Source organism: Balaenoptera physalus (assembly GCF_965194825.1).
Source record: "Balaenoptera physalus genome assembly, chromosome: 8".
Lineage (NCBI taxonomy): Eukaryota > Metazoa > Chordata > Mammalia > Artiodactyla > Balaenopteridae > Balaenoptera > Balaenoptera physalus.
In genome coordinates, this window is record NC_138887.1 from 60382298 (window position 1) to 60409014 (window position 26717).

The 26717-nt window shown below is 36.3% G+C and overlaps 1 long non-coding RNA gene across 1 annotated transcript in view; it reads right to left on the reverse strand.

The window, feature by feature from the left end:
• Window positions 1-21767: 21767 nt before the first annotated feature.
• LOC309665608 overlaps window positions 21768-26717 on the reverse strand; it is a 174791-nt gene continuing 169841 nt past the window's right edge. The window contains exon 3 of the long non-coding RNA XR_014266571.1: window positions 21768-21961. This is a non-coding gene — a long non-coding RNA (uncharacterized lncRNA). The remainder of the gene's footprint in view (window positions 21962-26717) is intronic.

Consider the following 26717-nt stretch of genomic DNA (forward strand, 5'->3'; position numbering starts at 1 on the left):
TAAAAATTCTTTAGTTTTTTTTGTAATGACTGTACAACATATTCAACCATTTTTCTTTTTGTCACAACTTTCAAATTACTACTTTTAGGAAAAATTTTATTTTAGGAGTATTATGCTTTACTTAGGCACAGAGAAATCTAATTTTTCTTTTCCAGTTGTTCTTTTGCAAACATTTGGGAATAGGCAATCAATAAACAAACAAATGAACAAACAAATACTTCATTATCCTGGTTTTTACACTCACTGGTTGAATTAGTAAACAAAAACATATATATATATAAATATTTTATAAAACTTATATAATATTTATATATATAACATATATTTTCAAAGTTCTTAGAATTCTGTGTACCTAGTATACAGTAAGTAAATACTAAATAAGTGTTTGTTAAAAAACTTTTAAACAAGTTCTGAAATACTTCATCCATACAATCAATATTGACAGCACATTCAAGAACCAAAGTAAATTAGATAATTTAAATTCCTTGTTTTTCAAGTCTACAAGCATAAAAAAAAAGTTTAATTATAAAATCTTCATGTATTCCTCTGTGGAGGTACAGTATTCCTCAAAAGAGAGATATTTATACCAAAAGATCTATTTTAATTAATTGTTGTCACATGATATCTCAAGATACTAAAATCCACGTTTTAAAAGATATTGTTTTTAATTAATGATAATAAAAGCCAAAATAATTTATGCTCAGATTTAAATTTTTTGGTGAGACATTGCTGCTGTATACAGTCAACAATTTTGGAATTAAGTTAGATTTAATATCAAGTTTACATCTGTTTTCTTCTGGTCAAGGAAGAAATTATATTTTCTCTTAGGACTTAACAACTTCCACTTTAGTTTCCAGGGGAATAAAGTAGAAGACAAATGACTAATAAGTAAATAAAATCATATTTTAAATTAATCAAACTCATTCATTAATTCAAATATACTTTATTATGTTTGGGGTCAACATTGGTTTTATTTTGTATTATAATATTTGGTTTTAATTATTCAACTCATTGAACTTTATAGGAGTGATATATAATTCTATGACTATGTATGTATATATATATATGTATATATATATATTTTTTTTTTTGTAAATTGCATTTACACCAGGCTTATTTATTTTTGGTGGCTTGTGAGTTTTACACCTTGGTAGTTACAATCTGAAATAGAGTAGGACATCTTTCAGATATATATTTTCTTCACAGATCAATACAGATTTTAGGGCCCTGCATACTACATGAAGCATTTCGTGATGATAATATTCTTGTCTGCTTTTTGTGATTATTTGGAACAACTTTTCAGTTCTCAGATTGTACTATGAAGAGGAAGTGGGCTCTTTCTCTTAAAGAGAACTCCCATCTGATATCTGCCTTGCAGAAAAGAAGCTGTTCTAAACCAAATCCATTGAGATCCAGTGATAAGATCCTCTTACGTGTCACTGGGGCCTGTTCTACAGAATGTAATATTAAATGTTAGGTTTCATTCTGCTTGAGTGGAATTTCTTAAGCAGGAAAACACGAGCAAAGACAGCCTGTAGAGATTTGACATGACAACCATTCTCATCTTATTGAAGTACAGCATAGACTGCAGATGTCCATTTATAGCTTATTTGAAAAATCTTTAACATTCTATGGAGCTTTTAAAAGTATATTTCCCAGGGGAAAACTTTTTTAAGATACAAGAAACTTCTCACCATTTTTATAGCTTCAGGTATCCTGTTTCTTATTTCCGTGAGAAATCATCAAATGCAGTTCTACATATTACGGATGACCAATAGGAAACACCAACTCAAATCCTCATGCTTTGCTAATGAACATGTATTTCATCACAGACATAATAATTAGCTGAGATAATCAGATGTTTGTAAAATAGATAACTTACTCTTCATTTTCATGATTATTACTACATTTAAACTTTCCTAAGACTTTCCTTTTCAAAGATTCCATTTCTACACATATTTTGCGCAAAAATCTCTGAGATGAGGGGAGCTGCAGTAGTAGTTTGCTTAGGTGATTATTATGCTTTACTTTTAACTCTCTCATATACTACAATAAAAGAGTGTGCTTAAGCCATCCTATCATTTAATATGATGAAAGGTTTTTATGAATTGCAATCAATACTATATGTTAACTTGAAAAGGGGAAATCAGACCAAAAAGGAAGAGGCAATATTCCATTTCTTCCTTGCAAAGTGAAAACCTTTTGTTAAGGTTCTATGCGTACAAGTTTCTAATAAAATTCATTGTTTAGCTCAGTTAGATAAAAAAGACTACCAAAACATGATAGGAGATGTTATTTTTGAGTGCTCACAGTGAAGTGCCAGGATTTTTGCTAAATATTTTACATGCATTACCCAATATGTTCACAGCTGCCCTATGATGTAGACACCACTTACCCTTGTCATACCAAAGGGAATTTCCAACCATGTAAAATATCTGCAAATATAATTTTGATTACATATTTTTGCTGTTTCCTGTAAAAAACCAAAGAGAATTATTGGTTGTCTCTCATTATAAGATGTTTCTTAACAGTAACAGTCAGAGAAGAGAGTTTAAAATAAAGAAAAAAATATTAGTTAATTGAAGGGTTAAACCAATATTAGTTAATCTCTTATTTATCGCCCACTGTTAATTCTGGACTCTAGAAATATAGCTGAGAGCAGACCAGAGCAGTGCTTCTCGGAATTCAGTGTGCCTAAAATTACATGGCAACCTTGTTAAAATACAGATTCCTGGGTCTCATATAGAAATTCTGCTCCAGTAGGTCTGAGTGGAGCCCAAGTGACGCTGTTGGTCTCTGCACAGTACTCTCAGTAGCATTAGACTACCATCTCTGCTCTCTAGGTGTTTATATTCTGGTGAACTTTAAGTATTAATAATAAAATTATAATTATTACTTCACTACATTACATATATTTCCTTTATTTAATCCTCACAGTGAGCACAACACCATAAAGCAGGGATGCATTATTATTACCACCATATACAAGAAGAAACACTTGTAAGTAAATGAAATGTCTCTCCTAGTTCAATCAGTTAGAGGGAGCAGAACGAAGGTTTAACCCTGGTTTTTTTCCCTCAAGCCAGTATTATGGACATTGTATTATTCTCTGCCACATTTTATATTTACTTAAACTTTTTCATGTCAAAAGCCAAAAAAAACTTTGGAAGTTTTTTTTTTTTTTTTTTTTTTTATTTATTTATTTATGGCTGTGTTGGGTCTTCATTTCTGTGCGAGGGCTTCCTCTAGTTGCGGCAAGTGGGGGCGACTCTTAATCGCGGTGCGCGGGCCTCTCATTCTCGCAGCCTCTCTTGTAGTGGAGCACAGACTCCAGACGCGCAGGCTCAGTAATTGTGGCTCATTTGTCTAGTTGCTCCGCGGCATGTGGGATCCTCCCAGACCAGGGCTCGAACCCGTGTCCCCTGCATTGGCAGGCAGATTCTCAACCACTGCGCCACCAGGGAAGCCCCTGGAAGTTTTTCAAATGCCCAGCAAATGTTACTAGAAGCAAAGGGGTCAGGGGTCAAACAAAATTGGGTCAAACAAAATTATCACAAGCATGTGACATAATAAATCATCAAACTATTATATATATTGCACATATGATTATGTTTATGGAAATTTTTATCCTGTATTTGTAGCTTCAGTTCAACCTCATTATTTTTTAACATCTTTATTAGAGTATAATTGCTTTAAAATGGTGTGTTAGTTTCTGCTGTATAACAAAGTGAATCAGCTATACATATACCTATATGCCCATTACCCTCCCTCTTGCGTCTCCCTCCCACCCTCCCTATCCCAGCCCTCTAGGTGGTCACGAGCTGATCTCCCTGTGCTATGTGGCTGCTTCCCACTAGCTATCTATTTTGCATTTGGTAGTGTATATATGTCCATGCCACTCTCTCACTTCATCCCAGCTTACCCTTCCCCCTCCCTGTGCCCTCAAGTCCATTCTCTACATCTGCATCTTTATTCCTGCCCATAGGTTCTTCAGAAACTTTTTTTTTTTTTTAGATTCCATATATATGTGTTAGCATACGGTATTTGTTTTTCTCTTTCAGACTTACTTCACTCTGTATGACAGTCTCTAGGTCCATCCACCTCACTACAAATAACTCAGTTTCATTTCTTTATATAGCTCAGTAATATTCCATTGTGTATATGTGCCACATCTTCTTTATCCATTCATCTGTCGATGGACACTTAGATTGCTTCCATGTCCTGGCTATTGTAAATAGAGCTGCAATGAACATTGTGGTACATGACTCTTTTTGAATTATGGTTTTCTCAGGGTATATGCCCAGTAGTGGGAATGCTGGGTCGTATGGTAGTTCTATTTTTAGTTTTTTAAGGACCTCCATACTGTTCTCCATAGTGGCTGTATCAATTTACATTCCCACCAACAGTGCAAGAGTGTTCCCTTTTCTCTACACCCTCTGCAGCATTTATTGTTTGTAGATTTTTTGATGATGGCCATTCGGACTGGTGTGAGGTGATACCTCATTGTAGTTTTGATTTGCATTTCTCTAATGATTAATGATGTTGAGCATCCTTTCATGTGTTTGTTGGCAATCTGTATATCTTCTTTGGGGAAATGTCTGTTTAGCTCTTCTGCCCATTTTTGGATTGGGTTGTTTGTTCTTTTGATATTGAGCTGCATGAGCTGCTTGTATATTTTGGAGATTAATCCTTTATCAGTTGCTTCATTTGCAAATATTTTCTCCTATTCTGAGGGTTGTCTTTTCGTCTTGTTTATGGTTTCCTTTACTGTGCAAAAGCTTTTAAGTTTCATGAGGTCCCATTTCTTTATTTTGGTTTTTATTTCAATTTCTCTAGGAGTTGGCTCAAAAAGGATCTTGCTGTGATTTCTGTCATAGAGTGTTTTGCCTGTTTTCCTCTAAGAGTTTTATAGTGTCTGGCCTTACATTTAGGTCTTTAATCCATTTTAAGTTTATTTTTGTGTATGGTGTTAGGAGCTGTTCTAATTTCATTCTTTTACCTGCAGCTGTCCAATTTTCCCAGCACCACTTATTGAAGAGGCTGTCTTTTCTCCACTGTATATTCTTGCCTCCTTTATCAAAAATAAGGTGACCATATGTGTGTGGGTATATCTCTGGGTTTTCTCTCTTGTTCCACTGATCTATATTTCTGTTTTTGTGCCAGTACCATACTGTCTTGATTACTGTAGCTATGTAGTTTAGTCTGAAGTCAGGGAAACTGATTCCTCCAGCTCCGTTTTTGTTTTTCAAGATTGCTTTGGCTTTTCAGGGTCTCTTGTGTTTCCATGCAAATTGTGCAATTTTTTGTTCTAGTTCTGTGAAAAATGCCATTGGTAGTTTGATAGGGGTTGCACTGAATCTGTAGCTTGCTTTGGGTAGTATAGTCATTTTCACAATGTTGATTCTTCCAATCCAAGAACATGGTATATCTGTCCATCTGTTTATATCATCTTTAATTTCTTCATCAGTGTCTTATAGTTTTCTGTGTACAGGTCTTTTGTCTCCTTAGGTAGGTTTATTCCTAGGTATTTTATTCTTTTTTTGCAATGGTAAATGGGAGTGTTTCCTTAATTTCTCTTTCAGATTTTTCATCATTAGTGTATAGGAATGCAAGAGATTTCTGTGCATTGATTTTGTATCCTGCTACTTTACCAAATTCATTGATTAGCTCTAGTAGTTTTCTGGTAGCATCTTTAGGATTCTCTATGTATAGTATCATGTCATCTGCAAACAGTGACAGCTTTACTTCTTCTTTTCTGATTTGTATTTCTTTTTCTTCTCTGATTGCTGTGGCTAAAACTTCCAAAACAATGTTGAATAATAATGGTGATAGTGGGCAACCTTGCCTTGTGCCTGATCTTAGTGGAAATGGTTTCAGTTTTTCAGCATTGAGGACGATGTTGGCTGTGCGTTTGTCATATATGGCCTTTATTATGTTGAGGTAGGTTGCCTCTATGCCTGCTTTCTGGACGGCTTTTACTATAATGTGTGTTGAATTTTGTCAAAAGCTTTTTCTGCCTCTATTGAGATGATCATATGGTTTTTATTCTTCAATTTGTTAATATGGTGTATCACATTGATTGATTTGCATATAATGCAAGATCCTTGCATTCCTAGGGTAAACCCCACTTTATCATGGTGTGTGATCCTTTTAATGTGTTGTTAGATTCTGTTTGCTAGTATTTTGTTGAGGATTTTTGCATCTGTGTTCATCAGTGATATTGGCCTGTAGTTTTCTTTGTTTGTGACATCTTTGTCTGGTTTTGGTATCTGGGTGATGGTAGCCTCGTAGAATGAGTTTGGGAGTGTTCCTCCCTCTGCTATATTTTGGAAGAGTTTGGGAAGGATAGGCGTTAGCTCTTCTCTAAATGTTTGATAGAATTCTCCTGTGAAGCCATCTGGTCCTGGGCTTTTGTTTGTTGGAAGATTTTTAATCACAGTTTCAATTTCAGTGCTTGTGATTGATCTGTTTAAATTTTCTATTTCTTCCAGGTTCAGTCAGGGAAGGTTGTGCTTTTAAGAATTTGTCCATTTCTTCCAGGTTGTCCATTTTATTGGCATAGAGTTGCTTGTAGTAATCTCTCATGATCGTTTGTATTTCTGCAGTGTCAGTTGTTACTTCTCCTTTTTCATTTCTAGTTCTATTGATTTGAGTCTTCTCCCTTTTTTTCTTGATGAGTCTGGCTAATGGTTTATCCATTTTGTTTATCTTCTCAAAGAACCAGCTTTTAGTTTTATTGATCTTTGCTATTGTTTCTTTCATTTCTTTTTCATTTTTTTTCTGATCTGATTGTTATGATTTCTTTCCTTCTGCTAACTTTGGGTTTTTTTGTTTTTCTTTCTTAATTGCTTTAGGTGTAAGGTCAGGTTGTTTATTTGAGATTTTTCTTGTTTCTTGGGTAGGATTGTATTGCTATAAACTTCTCTCTTAGAACTGCTTTTGCTGCATCCCATAGGTTTTGGGTTTTTGTGTTTTCATTGTCATTTATTCTAGGTATTTTTTGATTTCCTCTTTGATTTTTTCAGTGATCTCTTGGTTTTTTAGTAATGTATTGTTTAGCCTCCATGTGTTTGTATTTCTTACAGATCTTTTCCTGTAATTGATATCTAGTCTCACAGCATTGTGGTTGGAAAAGTTACTTGATATGATTTCAGTACTCCTAAATTTACTACCAAGGCTTGATTTGTGACCGAAAATATGATCTATCATATGTGCTCTATTCCATGAGCACTTGAGAAGAACATGTATTCTCTTGTTTCTGGATGGAATGTCCTATAAATATCAATTAAGTCCATCTTGTTTAATGTATCCTTTAAAGGTTGTGTTTCCTTATTTATTTTCATTTTGGATGATCTGTCCATTGGTGAAAGTGGAGTGTTAACGTCCCCTACTATGTTTGTTTTACTGTCGATTTCCCCTTTTATGGCTGTTAGCATTTGCCTTATGTATTGAGGTGCTCCTACGTTGGGTGCATAAATATTTACAATTGTTATATCTTCTTCTTGGATTGATCCCTTGATCATTAGGTAGTGTCCTTCTTTGTCTCTTGTAATAGCCTTTGTTTTAAAGTCTGTTTTCTCTGATATGAGAATTGCTACTCCACCTTTCTTTTGATTTACATTTACATGGAATATCTTTTTCCATGCCCTCAGTTTCCACCTGTTTGTGTACCCAGGTCTGAAGTGTGTCTCTTGTAGACAGCATATATATGGGTCTTGTTTTTGTATCCATTCAGCCAGACTGTGTCTTTTGGTTGCAGCATTTAATCCATTTACATTTAAGGTAATTATTGGCATCTATGTTCCTATTACCATATTCTTAATTGTTTTCGGTTTGTTATTGTAGGTCTTTTCCTTCTCTTTTGTTTCCTGCCTAGAGAAGTTCCTTTAGCATTTGTTGTAAAGCTGGTTTGGGGTTGCTGAATTCTCTTAGCTTTTCCTTGTCTCTAAAGTTTAAATTTCTCCGTCGAATCTGAATGAGATCCTTGCTGGGTAGAGTAATTTGGTTGTAGGATTTTCCCTTTCATCACTTTAAATATGTCCTGCCACACCCTTGTGGCTTGCAGAGTTTCTGCTGAAAGATCAGCTGTTAACCTTATGGGGATTCCCTTGTGTGTTATTTGTTTTTCCCTTGCTGCTTTTAATATTTTTTCTTTGCATTTAATTTTTGATGGTTTGATTAATATGTGTCTTGGCAGGTTTCTCCTTGGATTTATCCTGTATGGGACTCTCTGTGCTTCCTGGACTTGACTGACTATTTCCTTTCCCGTATTAGGGGAGTTTTCAGCTATAATCTCTTCAAATGTTTTCTCAGTCCCTTTCTTTTGCTCTTCTTCTTCTGAGACCCCTATAATCCGAATGTTGGTGTGTTTAATGTTGTCCCAGAGGTCTCTGAGACTGTCCTCAATTCTTTTCATTCTTTTTTCTTTATTCTGCTCTGCAGTAGTTATTTCCACTATTTTATCTTCCAGGTCACTTATTCGTTCTCTGCCTCAGTTATTCTGCTATTGATTCCTTCTAGAGAATTTGTAATTTCATTTATTGTGTTGTTCATCATTGTTTGTTTGCTCTATAGTTCTTCTAGGTACTTGTTAAACGTTTCTTGTATTTTCTCCATTCTATTTCCAAGATTTTGGATCATCTTTACTATCATTACTCTGGATTCTTTTTCAGGTAGACTGCCTATTTCCTATTCATTTGTTTGGTCTGGTGGTTTTTTTACCTTGCTCCTTCATCTGCTGTGTGTTTCTCTGTCTTCTCATTTTGCTTAACTTACTGTGTTTGGGGTCTCTGTTTCACAGGCTGCAGGTTTGTAGTTCCTGTTGTTTTTGGTGTCTGCCCCCAGTGGTTAGGTTTGGTTCAGTGGGTTGTGTAATCTTCCTGGTGAAGGGGACTGGTGCCTGTGTTCTGGTGGATGAGGCTGGATCTTTCTGGTGGGGAGGACCACATCTGGTGGTGTGTTTTGGGGTATCTGTGACCTTATTATGATTTTAGGCAGCCTCTCTGCTAATGGGTGGGGCTGTGTTCCTGTCTTGCTAGTTGTTTGGAATAGGGTGTCCAGCACTGGAGCTTACTGTTCAGTGAGTGGAGCTGGGTCTTAGTGTTGAGATGGAGCTCTCTTTGAGAGCTCTCGCCGATTGATATTGTGTGGGGACTGAAGGTCTCTGGTGTACCAATATACTGAACTCAGCTCTCCCACCTCAGAGGCTCAAGTCTGACATCTGGCTGGAGCACCAAGACCCTGTCAGCCACTCAGCTCAGAAGAAAAGGGAAAGGAAAAAAGAAAGAAAGGAAAATAAATAAATTAAAAGTAAAATACAGTTATTAAAATAAAAAAGTAATTAAAAAAAAGAAAGAAGACAGCAACCACACCAATAAACAAATCCACCAATGATAACAAGTGCCAAAAATTATACTAAAAAAAAAAAAAAAAGACACAACCGTATGACAGATGGTAAAAGCAAACCTATACAGACAAAATCACACAAAGAAGTGTAAACATACACACCCACAAAAAAAGAAAAAGGAAAAAAAAATATATATATATATAAAAGAAGAGAGCAACCAAATCAATAAACAAATCTACCAATGATAATAAGCCCTAAATACTAAACTAAGATAAACATAAATCCAGAAACAAATTATATGCAGAAACCCCAAGTCACAGTTGCTCCCAAAGTCCACCGCCTCAATTTTGGAATGATTCGTTCTCTATTCAGGTATTCCTCAGATGCAGGGTACATCAAGTTGACTGTGGAGCTTTAATCTGCTGCTCCTGAGGCTGCTGGGAGAAATTTCCCTTTTTCTTCTTTGTTCACACAGCTCCTGGGGTTCAGCTTTGGGTTTGGCCCCACCTCCGCATGTAGGTCACCCTCTGGCGTCTGTTCTTCTCCCAGACAGGGTGGATTTAAAGGAGAGGCTGATTAAGGGGCTCTGGCTCACTCATGCCAGGGGGAGGGAGTGGTTCGGAATGCAGGGCGAGCCTGCGCTGGCAGAGGCCGGCATGACATTGTACCAGCCTGATGTACGACGTGTGTTCTTCCGGGGAAGTTGCCCCTGGATTACGGGACCCTGGCAGTGGTGGGCTGCACAGTCTCCTGCCAGGGGAGGTGTGGATAGTGATCTCTGCTTGTGTACAGGCTTCTTGGTGGCTGCAGTAGCAGCCTCAGCATTTCATGCCCGTCTCTGTTGTTTGCACTGATAGCCGCAGCTCACACATGTCTCTGGAGCTCGTTTAGGCAGTGCTCTGAATCATCTCTCCCTGTGCACCCTGAAACAATGATCTCTTGCCTCTTAGGCACTTCCAGACTTTTTCCCAGACTCCCTCCCGGCTAGCTATGGCACACTAGCCCCCTTCAGGCTGTGTTCAAGCAGCCAACCCCAGTCCTTTCCCTGGGATCTGATCTCCGAAGCCTGAACCTCAGCTCCCAGCCCCCACCCATCCCAGCGGGTGAGCAGACAAGCCTCTCAGGCTGGTGAGTGCTGGTCGGCACCGATCCTCTGTGCAGGAATCTCTCCACTTTGCCCTCTGCACCCCTGTTGCTACGCTCTCCTCCGTGGCTCCAAAGCTTCCCCGCTGCCCACCCCCTGTCTCCACCAGTGAAGGGGCTTCCTAGTGTGTGGAAACTTTTCCTTCTTCACAGCTCCCTCCCAGAGGGGCAGGTCCCGTCCCTATTCTTTTGTCTCTGTTTTTCCTTTTTTCTTTTGCCCTACCCAGGTACGTGGGGAGTTTCTTGCCTTTTGGGAAGTCTGAGGTCTTCTGCCATCATTCGGTAGGTGTTCTGTAGGAGTTGTTCCACATGTAGATGTATTTTTGATGTATTTGTGGGGAGGAAGGTGATCTCCATGACTTACTCCTCCGCCATCTTGAAGGTCCCCCCAGAGAATAATTTTAAATGTTTCCTGTGGAATGTAAGGGTCTCCGGGGCAGGAACAGCTGCTTTTAATCTTTTGTAACCCAGTACCTGTTCTATTATGTGTTGACTGTTTTATAAATATTGACTGGGGGAGCAAATCAAATGATAGGGTCTGAGCTTCTGATAGACTGCAGCCTTCTCACAATTGTCCTTTGGTAGAAAGCATTTATCTAACTTAACTCTTAAAATAATTTCTATGATATTAATTTCAAACATACATTACTAACATTGCTACTTTCTTAATACAAGCTATTTTTGTTTCTTTAAGAATATGCTAGTTTATTCATAGGTAGCATAATATCATGAGGCAGAGCAGTTGCTAAATAAATCTTTTTTCATGAATAACAGAGTGAACAGGTTCGTAAAATTCATTTAAATAGTCACTTCTCAAGTTTATGATTGTCCTGGGTTCGAGGCATTTAAAACTTGAGTCTTAAGGAAAAATTGTCAAGATCCTCTCAAGATTTTTTTGTTTGTGTAATTCTGACCAGTTTATTCCATTTTGCAATGCATTACTATATAAAGAAATTGAGAATCTGCTGTTTAAATAACAAGTTGTCCAACATTCTAGGCATCTGTTGCTTTGGAATTCCTAAGTGTTTCTGGACTGGACACTAAAGCCTCTTATTTTCAACTTTGTAACAGAAGAATGCTGATATCTTTGAGTATGGATTCATTATTTCCTTAATTATTTTGTACTTCCTGTGAAATCCAAGGAAAACAATATTAGTAGGCTTTCACCAGATATTCTTTTATCAATTACAAATATTGTATTTTATTGGTGAATTAGTAAAAAAAAAACCAAGAAAAACAAAAAAACCCTCTAACGGTACAGAGCTAACCACTTAAAATATTTCAATTCTCCTCTTCTAGTTTTGAACCTTTAGTATTTATTCTGCTTTTCTAAGAAGAAATGCAGAGCAGCATTCTTAGGCTTTAATAGGTCCTACCTGCATTGAACCACCTTGGACTTCCAAATCATGGAATCACTGCATGAAGAAAGAAGTGTTTACAGAAAGAGAATGTAGTTGAAAGTCAAAAATGTCCAAGCCTTTTTGAAACCAATTTTCTTGATTAATTTTCTCCTTCTAGTTGGATAGAGTCTGTCCTAATATTTTTCATCACAGATCTCTAGTCAAAACTATAGTCATTGATAGATATTATCTTTACAATTCAAACAAAACCCTTCCAGAATATTAATTTCTGCTTTTTACTAGTCTATGGGAGGTTATTTGCTTTAAACGATCATTTGTATTTTATTTGAAGAAAAATACTTATGCCTATTCATTATAGCTTATGTAAAAATGTCAATGATATGCCATATCTTTCATAAATAAGAACCTTTAATCATGTTAGTTATTTGCGTTATGATGAGTGTCTCATAATCAGTCATCATTAGATGATTTGAGAAAATACAGAACCGTGAAAATAATATTAGCAACTATTTTTCAAAACTTGTGTTCCATTGTAGCATGTCATTACCAACTCATTTTCAAAAGTTAGTGCATCTGTCTTTTCCACTTCAAAGTAGCTATAGTATTTTGATGTAATTTAGATCTAGAGTATTGTCATTTGCATTGAATATTTTTTGATCAGCACTATATTTAGGGTGCTGTCCCATGTAAGATGGACTCAGTTTTAAAGTCAAAGTCAGTTATGTAATAGTATTTGGCAGCTGGGTGGCTTGGCTCGAGTGCTCCTGAGGCCCCCACTGGTCTCTAAAACTTTTTGTCTTTACTATCCACCAAAATGATTCTCACATAGGGCCTGGAGCTCACAGTATAAACATTTTCATTGATCGTCCAATCCGATTTCTTACCCTATTAGCTGATTGTAATTTCACTCCTTGAATGAATGTGGACAGTAGATAGGAGAGAGCAAGCATTTCTCAGGCCATAATATAACACAAAGTATCCTACTTTAAAATAGTAATTTTAAATCTCTTTAAGGATTTGAAAACTAAATCATTGACAGGAAAGAGTGATTTGATAATTTATCTCAAGATACTAGGAAAGGGTAACCGAATGAAAAGCATGAGCGACTATATAATAGAAATGGAGGAGAGAAAATATGGATAACTAATTTAACATTCATTTGGTTGAATATTATGCAAATATTAAAATAATTTAAAAACAAACATTATACACTGTATATCTTATATTTCTGTATATATACAGAGAACATTTTATTTGGTCATATATATAAATATATATTTATAAATATACATTTCAAATGAAAAAATAATGAATTACTATGTTTATAATAATTATCTCCCTGTGATAGGAAGAGACTCATTTTAGTTTCTCATTTAAAGTTTTCTTTGTTTTGTAAAGGTTCTATAAATGTGTAATAGTTTTACAATTAAAAAAAATTACTTTTTAGAATATAGGAGATATGGGGACAACCCCTAGAAAGTCCTAACAGTAGAAAACTGTTAAAAGGGACTGCTTCTAGGGAGTGGGACTTGGAGTAGGGAAGAGAGGGGCACATGTTTTGTATATGCTTTCTTCAAAGCTGTACTTTTGACGTTTTTGATAAAAACGTGTTTAAAAAATTGTATGCAGCAAGAGAATGTGGGCATTTGGACAAGAATTTGGTAGTTTCATTCTTGAGAGTAATAAACTAAAAATAAAGGTAAATTTCTTCTGCCCCCAGTGAAGACTGCTGTCATGTCCTGCTTGCTGTCTGCTGTCCATGGTGGGGTGTTGCTCCAGGACCCTTTTGCTTCAGACATGTAAGATCTCCTATCCATTAAATTGTTGATACCTCTTTTAAAAAAAGATAAATTTCTTCTAATTCTTTAGTTAAGAAATCCACTAATTTTCCCAGTGTAACCATGCATTTTCCCTTGTTTGCCATTGTGTTAAATTGGATTTTTTTTCTTCCAGTTTTATTGAGATATAATCAACATTCAGCACTGTATACGTTTAAGGTGTACAGTATAATTATTTGACTTACCTACATCATGAAATGGTTACTGCAATAAGTTCAGTCATCCATCATCTCATAGAGATATAAAATTAAAGAAATAGAAAAACTTTTTTTCTTGTGATGAGGACTCAGGATTTATTCTCTTAACTTTCATATATAACATACAGCAGTGTTAATTATATTAATCATGCTATACATTACATCTCTAGTACTTATTTATCTGATAACTGGACGTTTATACATTTTGACTGCTTTCATCATGTGTATATGTTGTTATGTGCATTGCCATACAGATTGGATGCCATAGACTATTTCTAAAGTAGAGATTCCTGTGCCTAGGATGATCACCTCCTCATTTTTGAGCCCAGATCTTCTCACCTGGCTACTTTTCCTTCTCACCTCCATATTCAAGCATTCTGTTTCACCATCTTTGAGCCCCATATTCTAGTAATCCAATTTTACTTTGTACTAGGTCTTGATCACACTCTCTGTTATGCACAATCTTTTGCAAGGATGGCAGTCCACCACTACCCCAACTCCAAACACTTTGAGATGAAATCTTACTGAGTCCACTAGCTATGGTCTTTTTCTACAGTGGTTCTGTCAAAAGCTTTTGAAACCTGTTAAGAGTAGAAAATATTCTTAAATGTCACTAATTATCTGAGTTTACACTTAGTAAATTATTCAAAGGATGGTGGCTGATTGATGCCCCAGAAGGGGAGTCAAAATTACTGACAGAATCATACAGTATTATCATGTACATATATAATTTCATAACTTCCTAGTTACTAATTATTATTCATTTAACAACAATGTTTGCAATTTATTGCTGATTACAATATGAAAAATAGCAATTATGCATATTATTAACATGTCAGAATTTTAAAGATTATATTTAATTATAATAATTTACTCTGGCCTCTTGTGTTATCTTGTATTTTTTGTTTTTGTTTTTACTTTTTTTTTAAGATATGATTACATAATAATTTTTTTTTGAATTTTATTTATTTTAAACAGCAGGTTCTTATTAGTTATCTATTTCAAACATATTAGTGTAGACATGTCAATCACAATCTCCTAATTCATCCCACCACCACCACCCCCGCCCCTCTTTCCCCCCTTGGTGTCCATAGGTTTGTTCTCTACATCTTTGTCTCTATTTCTGCCTTGCAAACCGATTCATCTGTACCATTTTTCTAGATTCCACATATATGCATTAATATACGATATTTGTTTTTCTCTTTCTTACTTCACTCTGTATGACAGTCTCTAGGTCCATCCACCTCTCTACAAATGACCCAGTTTCGTTCCTTTTTATGACTGAGTAATATTCCATTGTATATATGTACCACATCTTCTTTATCCATTTGTCTGTCGATGGACATTTAGGTTGTTTCCATGACCTGGCTATTGTAAATAGTGCTGCAATGAACAGTGGGGTGCATGTGTCTTTTTGAATTATGGTTTTCTCTGGATATATGCCAGTAGTGGGATTGCTGGGTCATATGGTAATTCTATTTTTAGTTTTTTAAGGAACCTCCATACTGTTCTCCATAGTGGCTGTATCAATTTACATTCCCACCAACAGTGCAAGAGGGTTCCCTTTTCTCCACACCTTCTCCAGCATCTGTTGTTTGTAGATTGTCTGATGATGCCCATTCTAACCAGTGTGAGGTGATACCTCACTGTAGTTTTGATTTGCATTTCTCTAATAATTAGTGATGTTGAGCAGCTTTTAATGTGCTTCTTGGCCATCTGTATGTCTGCTTTGTAGAAATATCTATTTAGGTCTTCTGCCCTGTTTTTACTTTACATGATTTTTTAAAAAATGTTTTATTTTATATTGGAGTATAGTTGATTAACAATATTGTGTTAGTTTCAGGTATACAGCAAAGTGAATCAGTTACATATATACAAGTATCTATTCTTTTCCAAATTCTTTTCCCATTTAGGTTATTGCAGAATATTGAACAGAGTTCCCTGTGCTGTACAGTAGGTCCTTGTTGGTTATCTATTTTAAATATAGTAGTGTGTATATGTCAATCCCAAACTCCCAATCTATCCCTCCCCCCCTTTCCCCCTGGTAACCATAAGTTCATTCTCTAAGTCTGTGAGTGTTTCTGTTTTGTAAATAAGTTCATTTGTATCATTTTTTTTTTAGATTCTGCATATAAGCGATACCGTATGATATTTGTCTTTCTCTGTCTGACTTATTTCACTTAGTATGATAATCTCCAGGTCCATCCATGTTGCTGCAAATGGCATTATTTCATTCTTTTTAATGGCAGAATAATATTCCATTGATTGTTATGCAGCAGGGTCTCTTCCTGATTTTCATGATTGTGGTTGCTGGTAGTTTGATTTTAACTCTTTTTAAAATTTTTAACGAAGAAAAAATGAGAGGAATAAACAAGGCTTGTGACTGTGTCTGCCTTATGTGATTATTTTTCCAGTGAATACAAACCACTTCAGTCAAAGATCAAGTCTTCTCCATTTCACATGGTTCACCTACATATGGCATCATGGCAGTAAGTCAGATGTCAGTTGTAAGCAAGGAACCAGATGAGGAAGAGCCTTTGAGACATAGTAGCCATTAGAGAGTGGTAAATGGTCGTGAGAGCTGAAAGACTGCACATCCAAAGTTTAGTTGGAGTATTGGTTTCCTGTTGGTTTCAAAGTATCGCAGACTTTGTGGCTTAAAACAACAGAAGTGTATTCTCTTACAATTCTGGTGGCTAGAAGTCCAGAATCAAGGTGTCAGCAGGACTGTGTTCTCCCAAAGGCTCTAGTGAAGGATTCCTATTTGTTTCTTACTAGTTTCTAGAGGTGGCTGTTAATCCTGGGCATCCCTTGGGTACGATCTCTGCTTCCCTCATCATGACATTCTCCCGGTGCAGCTGTGTATCTATTCTCTTCTTCTTATAAGAACACCCGTCATATTGGATTGGGGCACCCCTTAATCCAATATGACTTAATCTTCACTTGATTACATCCGTAAATAACCTATTTCCAAAGAAGGCCACATTCATAGGTACTGGGAGTTAGGACTTCACAATATCTTTCTGGGACACACTTCAACTCATAACATAAGAAATCATTCTCTTAAAGTCAGAGAAGATGAGCTATCTATGGAAATGACTGAGGATATTGGCAGGGGCAAATGTGAGAGATATATACCTGAAAGATTTGTGAGGAATTAGTAACACATTGGATGAAGGGATGAGATCCATTTTCTGTCAGAATTTTGAAAAGACCATGGTGTGATTATTTGAAGAGATTATAGCTGAACACTTCCCTAACATGGGAAAGGAAATAGTCAAGTACAGGAAGCTCAGAGAGTCCCATACAGGATAAATCCAAGGAGAATCACACCAAGACACATATTAATCAAATTATCAAAAATTAAATACAAAGAAAAAATATTAAAAGCAGCAAGGGAAAAGCAACAAATAACATACAAGGGAATTCCCATAAGGTTAACAGCTGATTTTTCAGCAGAAACTCTACAAGCCAGAAGGGAGCGGCAGGACATATTTAAAGTGATGAAAGGGAAAAATCTACAACAAAGATTACTCTACCCAGCAAGGATCTCATACAAATTTGACAGAGAAATTAAAACCTTTACAGACAAGCAAAAGTTAAGAGAATTCAGCACCACCAAACCAGCTTTACAACAAATGCTAAAGGAACTTCTCTAGGCAGGAAACAAAAGACAAGGAAAAGACCTACAAAAACAAACCCAAAACATTAAGAAAATGATAATAGGAACATACATATCGATATATATTTTTTTTAAGAAACAGCCTTTTATTTATTTATTTATTTATTTATTTATTTATTTATTTATTTATTTATTTATTTATTTATTTATGGCTGTGTTGGGTCTTTGTTGCTGCGCATGGTCTACTCTTCATTGCAATGCCTGGGATTCTCATTACAGTGGCTTCTCTTGTTGCGGAGCACAGGCTCTAGGTGCGTGGGCTTCGGTGGTTGTGGCACGTGGGCTCAGTAGTTGTGGCTCATGGGCTCTGGAGCGCAGGCTCAGTAGTTTTGGCGCACGAGCTTAGTTACTCCACAGCATGTGGGATCTTCATGGACCATGGCACAAACCCATGTGCTCTGCATTGGCAGGTAGATTCTTAACCACTGCATCCCACATATTGATAATTACCTTAAATGTAAATGGATTAAATGCTCCAACCAAAAGACACAGACTGGATGAATGGATACAAAAACAAGACCCATATATATGCTGTATACAAGAGACCCACTTCAGACCTAGGGACACATACAGACTGAAAGTGAGGGGATGGAAAAAGATATTCCATGCAAATGGAAATCAAAAGAAAGCTGGAGTAGCAATTCTTATATCAGAGAAATAAACTTTAAAATAAAGACTATTACAAGAGACCAAGAAGAACACTACATAATGATCAAGGGATCAATCCAAGAAGAACATATAACAGTAGTAATTATTTATGCACCCAATATACAAGCACCTCAATACGTAAGGCAAATGCTAACAGCCATAAAAGGGGAAATCGACAGTAACACAGTAATAGTAGGGGACTTTAAAACCCCACTTTCACCAATGGACAGACCATCCAAAATGAAACTAAATAAGGAAACAGAAGCTTTAAATGATACATTAAACAAGATGGACTTAATTGATATTTATAGGACAGTCCACCCAAAAACAACAGAATACACTTTCAAGTGCTCATGGAGCATTCTCCAGGATAGATGGTATCTTGGGTCACAAATCAAGCCTTCATAAATTTAAGAAAATTGAGGTTGTATCAAGTATCTTTTCCGACCACAATGCTATGAGACTAGATATCAATTACAGGAAAAAATCTGTAAAAAATACAAACACATGGAGGCTAAACAATACACTACTTAATAACCAAGTGATCACTGAAGAAATCAAAGAGGAAATCAAACAATACATAGAAACAAATGACAGTGAAAACACGACGACGCAAAACCTATGGGATGCAGCAAAAGTAATTCTAAGAGGGAAGTTTATAGCAATACAATCCTACCCCAAGAAACAAGAAAAGTCTCAAATAAACAACCTAAACTTACACCTAAACCAGTTAGAGAAAGAACAAAAATAACCCAAAGTTAGCAGAAGGAAAGAAATCATACACATCACATTAGAAATAAATGAAAAAGAAATGAAGGAAACAATAGCAAACATCAGTGAAACTAAAAGCTGGTTCTTTGAGAAGATAAACAAAATTGATAAATCATTAACCAGACTCATCAAGAAAAAAAGGGAGAAGACGCAAATCAACAGAATTAGAAATGAAAAAGAAGTAACAACTGACACAGAAGAAATACAAAGGATCATGAGAGATTGCTATAAGCAACTGTATGCCAGTAAAATGGACAACCTGGAAAAAATGGACAAATTCTTAGAAAAGCACAGCCTTCCAAGACTGAATCAGGAACAAATAGAAATTATAAACAGACCAATCACAAGCATTGAAATTGAAACTGTGATTAAAAATCTCCCAACAAGCAAGAGCCCAGGACCAGAAGACTTCACAGGCAAATTCTTTCAAACATTTAGACAAGAGCTAACACCAATCTTTCTTAAAATCTTCCAAAATGTAGCAGAGGGAGGAACACTCCCAAACTCATTCTATGAGGCCACCAGCACACTGATACAAAAACCAGACAAAGATGTGACAAAGAAAACTACAGGCCAATATTATTGATGAACATAGATGGAAAAATCCTCAACAAAATACTAGCAAACAGAATCCAACAGCACATTAAAAGGATCACACACCATGCTCAAGTGGGGTTTATCCCAGGAATGCAAGGATTTTTCAATATACACAAATCAATCAATGTGATACACCATATTAACAAACTGAAGGATAAAAACCATATGATCATCTCAATAGATGCAGAAAAAGCTTTCAACAAAATTCAACACCCATTTATGATAAAAAAAAACCCTTCAGAAAGCAGGCAGAGGGAACTTAGCTCAACATAAAAAAGGCCATATATGACAAACCCACAGCCACCATCATTCTCAGTGGTGAAAATCTGAAACCATTTCCTCTAAGATCAGGAACAAGACAAAGTTGCCCACTCTCACCCCTATTATTCAACATAGTTTTGGAAGTGTTAGCCACAGCAATCAGAGAAGAAAAAGAAATAAAAGGAATTCACATTGGAAAAGAAGTAAACCTGTCACTGTTTGCAGATATCATGATAATTTACATAGAGAATTCTAAAGATGCTACCAGAAAACTAGCAGAGCTAATCAATGAATTTGGTAAAGTATCAGGATACAAAATTAATGCACAGAAATCTCTTGCATCCCTATACACAAACAGTGAAAAATCAGAAATAGCAATTAAGGAAACAATTCCATTTACCACTGCAACAAAAAGAATAAAATACCTAGGAATAAACTTACCTAAGGGACAAAAGGCCCATACTCAGAAAACTATAAGACACTGAGGAAAGAAATTAAAGACAATACAAACAGATGGAGAGATATACCATGTTCTTGGATTGGAAGAATCAACATTGTGAAAATGACTATACTACCCAAAGCAATCTACAGATTCAGTGCAATCCCTATCAGACTACCAATGGCATTTTTCACAGAACTAGAACAAAAAATTTCACAATTTGTATGGAAGCACAATAGACCCCGAATAGCCATAGCAATCTTGAGAAAGAAAAATGGAGCTGGTGGAATCAGGCTCCCTGACTTCAGACTACACTACAAAGCAACAGTAATCAAGACAGTATGGTACTGGAACAAAAACAGAAATACAGATCAATGGAACAGGATAGATAGCCCAGAGATAAACTCATGCACATATGGTCACCTTATCTTTGATAAAGGAGGCAAGAATATACAATGGAGAAAATACAGTCTCTTCAATATGTGATACTGGGAAAACTGGACAGCTACATGTAAAAGAATGAAATTAGAACAGTCCCTAACACCATACACAAAAATAAACTCAAAATGGATTAAAGACCTAAAAGTAAGGCCTGACACTATAAAACTCTTAGAGGAAAACATAGGCAGAACACTCAATGACATAAATCACAGCAAGATCCTTTTTGACCCAAATCTTAGAGAAATGGAAATAAAAACACAAATAAACAAATGGGACCTAATGAAACTTAAAAGCTTTTGCACAGCAAAGGAAACCATATACAACACCAAAAGACAACCCTCAGAATGGGAGAAAATATTTGAAAATGAATCAACTGATAAAGGATTAATCTCTAAAATATACAAGTAGCTCATGCAGCTCAATATCAAAAACCAAACAACCCAATCCAAAAATGGGCAGAAGAGCTAAACAGACATTTCTCCAAAGACGATATACAGATTGCCAACAAACACATGAAAGGATGCTTAACATCACAAATCATTGGAGAAATGCAATCAAAACTACAATGAGGTATCACCTCACACTGGCCAGAATGGCCATCATCAAAAAATCTACAAACAATAAATGCTAGAGAGAGTGTGGAGAAAAGGGTACCCTCTTGCACTGTTGGTGGGAATGTAAATTGATACAGCCACTATGGAGAACAGTATGGAGGTTCCTTAAAAAACTAAAAATAGAACTACCATATGACCCAGCAATCCCACTACTGGGCATGTACCCTGAGAGAACCATAATTCAAAAAGTGTTATGTACCACAATGTTCATTGCAGGTCTCTTTACAATAGCCAGGACATGGAAGCAACCTAAGTGTCCATTGACAGATGAATGGATAAAGAAGTTGTGGCACATATATACAATGGACTATTACTCAGTCATAAAAAGAAATGAAACTGAGTTATTTGTAGTGAGGTGGATGGACCTAGAGTCTGTCATACAGAGTGAAGTAAGTCTAAAAGAGAAAAACAAATACCGTATGCTAAAGTAAAGGAGCTGTTACAGTGGAGGATTACTGGACTGAATGTCAATATTATGACATAGTATGAGTGTGTTTCATGTTTGGTAATTGCAATCGTTGCTTTTGTTGTGGTCATCCATGTACAATGCTTGGTGTCAGTCTATTTATCTCTTGTAAAAATAAAATACAGTGTGTGTGTGTGAAAAAAAAAAATACCGTATGCTAACACATATATATGGAATCCAAAAAAAAAAAAAAAAGGTTCTGATGAACCTAGGGGCAGGACAGGAATAAAGACACATACATAGAGAATGGACTTGAGGACGTACGGAGGGGGAAGGATCAGCTGGGATAAAGTGAGAGAGTAGCAATGACATGTATACGCTACCAAATGTAAAATAGCTAGTGGGAAGCTGTTGCATAGCACATGGAGATCAGTTCGGTGTTTTGTGACCACCTAGTGGGGTGGCATAAGGACGGTGGGAGGGAGACACAAGAGGTCGGAGATATGGGGATATATGTATACATATAGCTGATTCACTTCATTATATAACAGAAACTAATACAACATTGTAAAGCAATTATACTCCAATAAAGATTAAAAAAAAAAACACAAGGAGTGGCATTATAGGGAGAGAGAATGATTTGAATTTGCAAAGAGATGATGAATGAAGATGTACTCATAACAAAATGAATTGCAAAATTCTCTATGCTCAGAAATTGAATATATTATGATGTGTTAAGAAGAGTAATTTTTTAAGACATGCGATTCTACATCATTCATAAATCTTTTGGCGCCATCTCAGATTCCCTCGGCGGCTTTCCCTATCTCCTGGACAGGCTGAGCTTCAACCTCTGGGGCCAGTCAACACTGGGAGTGTCAGGCCACTGCCACATAGCTGGGCTGACCTGCTGCAAGCACAAGCTTTATGGTTCCCTTTATCACTCCCAGGCTAGAATAAAATGCCATACCACAGGGCAGGATATATGCCATGCCTAAGAGGCAGAAAGGAACTTGATGGCACCATCCAGAAGGATAAGGGAGTTAAATATCTATGGGGTTAACTTTGACCACTAGGAAAGAGGAAGAATTAGGGAAGTAGGCAGATACAATACATTCTTTCTTCTTTTCTGTTCCATGGACTTCTTTTCTTTCCCAAGTCATGATTTCTTCCTGTAGCCTTTTGAGAGTTCTCTTGTGTTACGTGGATGCACAAGATGAGGGATCCACTCTGTTTCTTCCTGGTTATTTGTGAACCAATAGTCAATCTAGTATTGCATCACTTTGCATCACTTTACATTTTTTCTTCCCTCATTTTCTTTAATCCTCATTCTTGCTGCCCCGGGTTTGCATTTCTTAAATTAAGCATCAGCTGTTTAACTCCTTGCCTCAGGAACTGCTTTCTATGGCATGCAGTCTAAGATTTATTTTAAACACCGTATAATCCAGTAGTTTTCAAACTTTGTTCTGGGTAGGTGGAACTTTGGGATCCCATATATCTTCAAGCTGAGCTACTCTGTTTCAAGGATGTCTCTTGGAGAATATGAAAAAAATAAGGTTTATAAAATTACTGATTCCTTCACACACTTAAATACTATTTACATACCTAATATGTATCAGGTAATGCAGTGGGTGTAAAAAATCAGTGATGCATAAGAGTGAGAAGATCCCTGCTCACAGGGAGGTTATAGTCTGGTAGGAGAGGTAGATAATAAACTTAAAAACAAAATAATAATTAAGATAATTTCAGAAAGTAATATGTGGCTTAAGAATATAAAATAGGGTACTGTTATAGGAATTGCTGACGTAATTAGATTATATAGTTAGGGAAGGTCACACTGAAAAGGTAACAATTGAACCAAGACTAGGATGAGAAGAAAATGCCAATCACTGGAACAGTCTAGAAAGAGAAAGATTCAAGCGTAAACTCTAAGACAGCAGCAGACTTAATTTTCCGGAGGAACGGAAAGATAGCCACTGGCTGGAGCTTAATCAATGAGAGGGGTAGCGATATGAGATGCCATAACAATTGAAGGCAGTGTTCAAGATATACAGACAATGCTAGTTTTAAGATTTTATTAAAAATATAAGGGGAAGGAGCCATTAGAGGATTTATGTTGTGAAATGACACAGTCTGACTCACTTTTAAAAATACATCATTCTGACTTGTATGTGGAAGATGGATTAAAAAAGAGCAAGAGTGCAACAAAGGAAATCAGTTAAAAGACAGTGTAATAGTGAGAGATGGTAGTGGCTTAGGCTAGAAGTAGGCCAGTAAGAGTAGAGACAGTGAGAAAGGGACAGATACGGGATATATGTTGCAGGCAGAGCTGGAACCTTTCTCATAGATTAGGTGTTCAGGGTAATAAAAATGATGACTTGAGCAATTGGATGGCTAATAGATGCCAAATGCTAACATGTAGAAGACTAGGAAAAAAATCAAGAAATCTTTGTCTCATTAATTTTTTGTTACTGTGCAAAAGTTTCCACTAAGTTAGCAGCTCAAAACAGCATATATTTATGATCTCACAGATTCCGTGGATCTGCAGTTTTGAGCACAGCTTCGTTGAGTCCTCTGTAAGGTTGCAATCAAAATGTCAGCTGGACTGCATTATCCTCTGGAGGCTTGGATGAGGAAGCCTCTTCCAAGCTTCCAAGCTTACTCAGGTGTTCGACAGAATCCATTTCCTCATGGCTGTGGCTGTGAAGGCCCCAGCTTCTTGCATTTGGCTGGGAGCCAGCTGAGTTCCTAGAAGTCTCCGAGTTCCTAGAGATTGCTTGTGGTTGCTAGAATCATTCCCAGTTCCCAGCCATGTAAACAGGATTTCCCACCATGGCTGCTAACTTCAGCAAGCGGCAAGAAGAGCATCTAGAGCAACTCTTTTAAGAAGAGTGAAGCAACGCATCCAGTTGCCTTTACCGTATTCTTTTGGTTAGAAGCAAGTCACAGGTTCTGTCTACACTCAAGGGGAAGTGTTAACAAAAAGACTTCTGAACACTAGAAGATGGGATCAAGCGGGATTCCTTCGAGTCTGCCTACTGTGTTGCCTGTTAAATCTTTGAAACTAAACTGTCAAACTGAATGAGTTTTCAAAGGCAGTAGAAAGATCAACACAGGAAATATAAAAATAAGCTAAACCATTTAATATTATCAGGAAATAATTGAGGCATAAACACCAATTTTTGTAAATTCTAACTACCGGTTAGTACCAAAAGTTGGTCTCAAATAAACTTTTCTTAACTTCTAGCTCAGGAAGCTATGACCTTTAGGAAATTGCCTTTCAAGACCAAAACAAAAACAAAAACAAAAACAAAACACCAACATACTGATAATTGACATGCAACATCACTTTCATCCTGATACAATTTTTTTAGTGGTATGAAATAAGCAGCAAAATGGGGGAAAGCAGCTAATTATACTTTAAAGTGTTACCCAGGTGTAACAAGGAAGCTGGAGGTCAATCAATAAATATTGTCAGTTCATTTCCCAAATGTTATCTTCTTTAAATGGTACTTCCACTTTGCTCATCCCATGGTGATGGTCAGTAGAGAACCAAGTCAACTGTTTCCATAGTAGTGCTTAAAGATCACCTAGAGAGACATGGCCTATACTGCGGAGGAATTGATGAGAGCATGTGCCCATCTGGTAAACAGATATCTTTAAGGAGAGAGTTCTTCAGAGGTACCTGTGGGTGAGAGAAAGGAGTAGGACAGAAAGATGTCTACTCTCTGAAGCTAGCTTGACTGACATTGCTATCTTTTTGCATCTAAAGCATCAGGTACCTAAGTTCAAAACAATCGGTACATGTTTAAAAAATAAAGCACTTGAAGAGTTTTAAATGAGTAAACTCTCAAAGATTTTTAAAATTATAAACAACTTCAGTATTGGGGGAGACCATTAGCTTTATTAGTCATTGATGTGCAAAAATCATTTAGGGTGGGAGATATGGCAATTTTACCTGGATTTTGGGAATGCAGCTAGCTGGTTTATTGCAGATATCCAGGCGTGCGTTGATACGGGTTTAGACAAGTTGGGTAGTGGCAAAAATGAAAAGAATAAGCACTACTAATACTTTACAGAAAAATAGGTGAGACTTATGACAAAGTATAAGAGATAAATGAGAAATTAATACATAGTGTAAGAATTTGACTATTGGTTGAATTAATAAGGTTGTCATTGACAGGAGAAAAATTTATATATGTCTAATGTATATTATATATTGCTTATATTATAATTTATATATAAATATAAAAAGGCTGTTTGGTTCTTCTAGATACAGTAGAACACATTTATTTTTTTGAGTTCTTAATTTTTTTGAATTTTATTTATTTTTTAATACAGCAGGTTCTTATTAGTTATCTATTTTATACATAGTAGTGTATATATGTCAATCCCAATCTCCCAATTCATCCTTGAACTGAGAGAAAGTATATTTTGGTAAAAATTTGTTGACGCTCGTGCAGCATTCGGCAACTCAATTGACATTATTTTATGCCTGTGTTTTTGTGTTGCTAAAATAAAGTTACCATGGGAACTGAGATACTGTGTCACAGTGAAACAGAACAGGACCCTATGGTCCTTCCTCCCCATGTCCTCAGCTTGCCTCTTGTCTGTGGAAAAACTTTAGCCAAAGAATAAGTTCAATCAGAGAAGTAAGAAAATGCAGAAACAAAGGAAAACAAATAAGACCAAATAATAATAGTTTAGACATTAAGCAAAGTCAAGGACCTTTAGTTCCTCCTCAAGAGCTGTAGATAATATTCTGAGCCATATCCATTGAGCTGTCTTATAGATGCTGAAACCCCCACCAGGTAGAAGAAGTTAAGTCCATGATGACCAGACTATAGCCATGACATAAGCTGCTGCAATTCTGAAAACAGGCCTCAAAGAAATGGGAACAAACTGACCCTGGAACTAGAGTCTAACTGTACTTAAAACAACCAATATGACGCTGATCAGACCACTGCATGACTAAT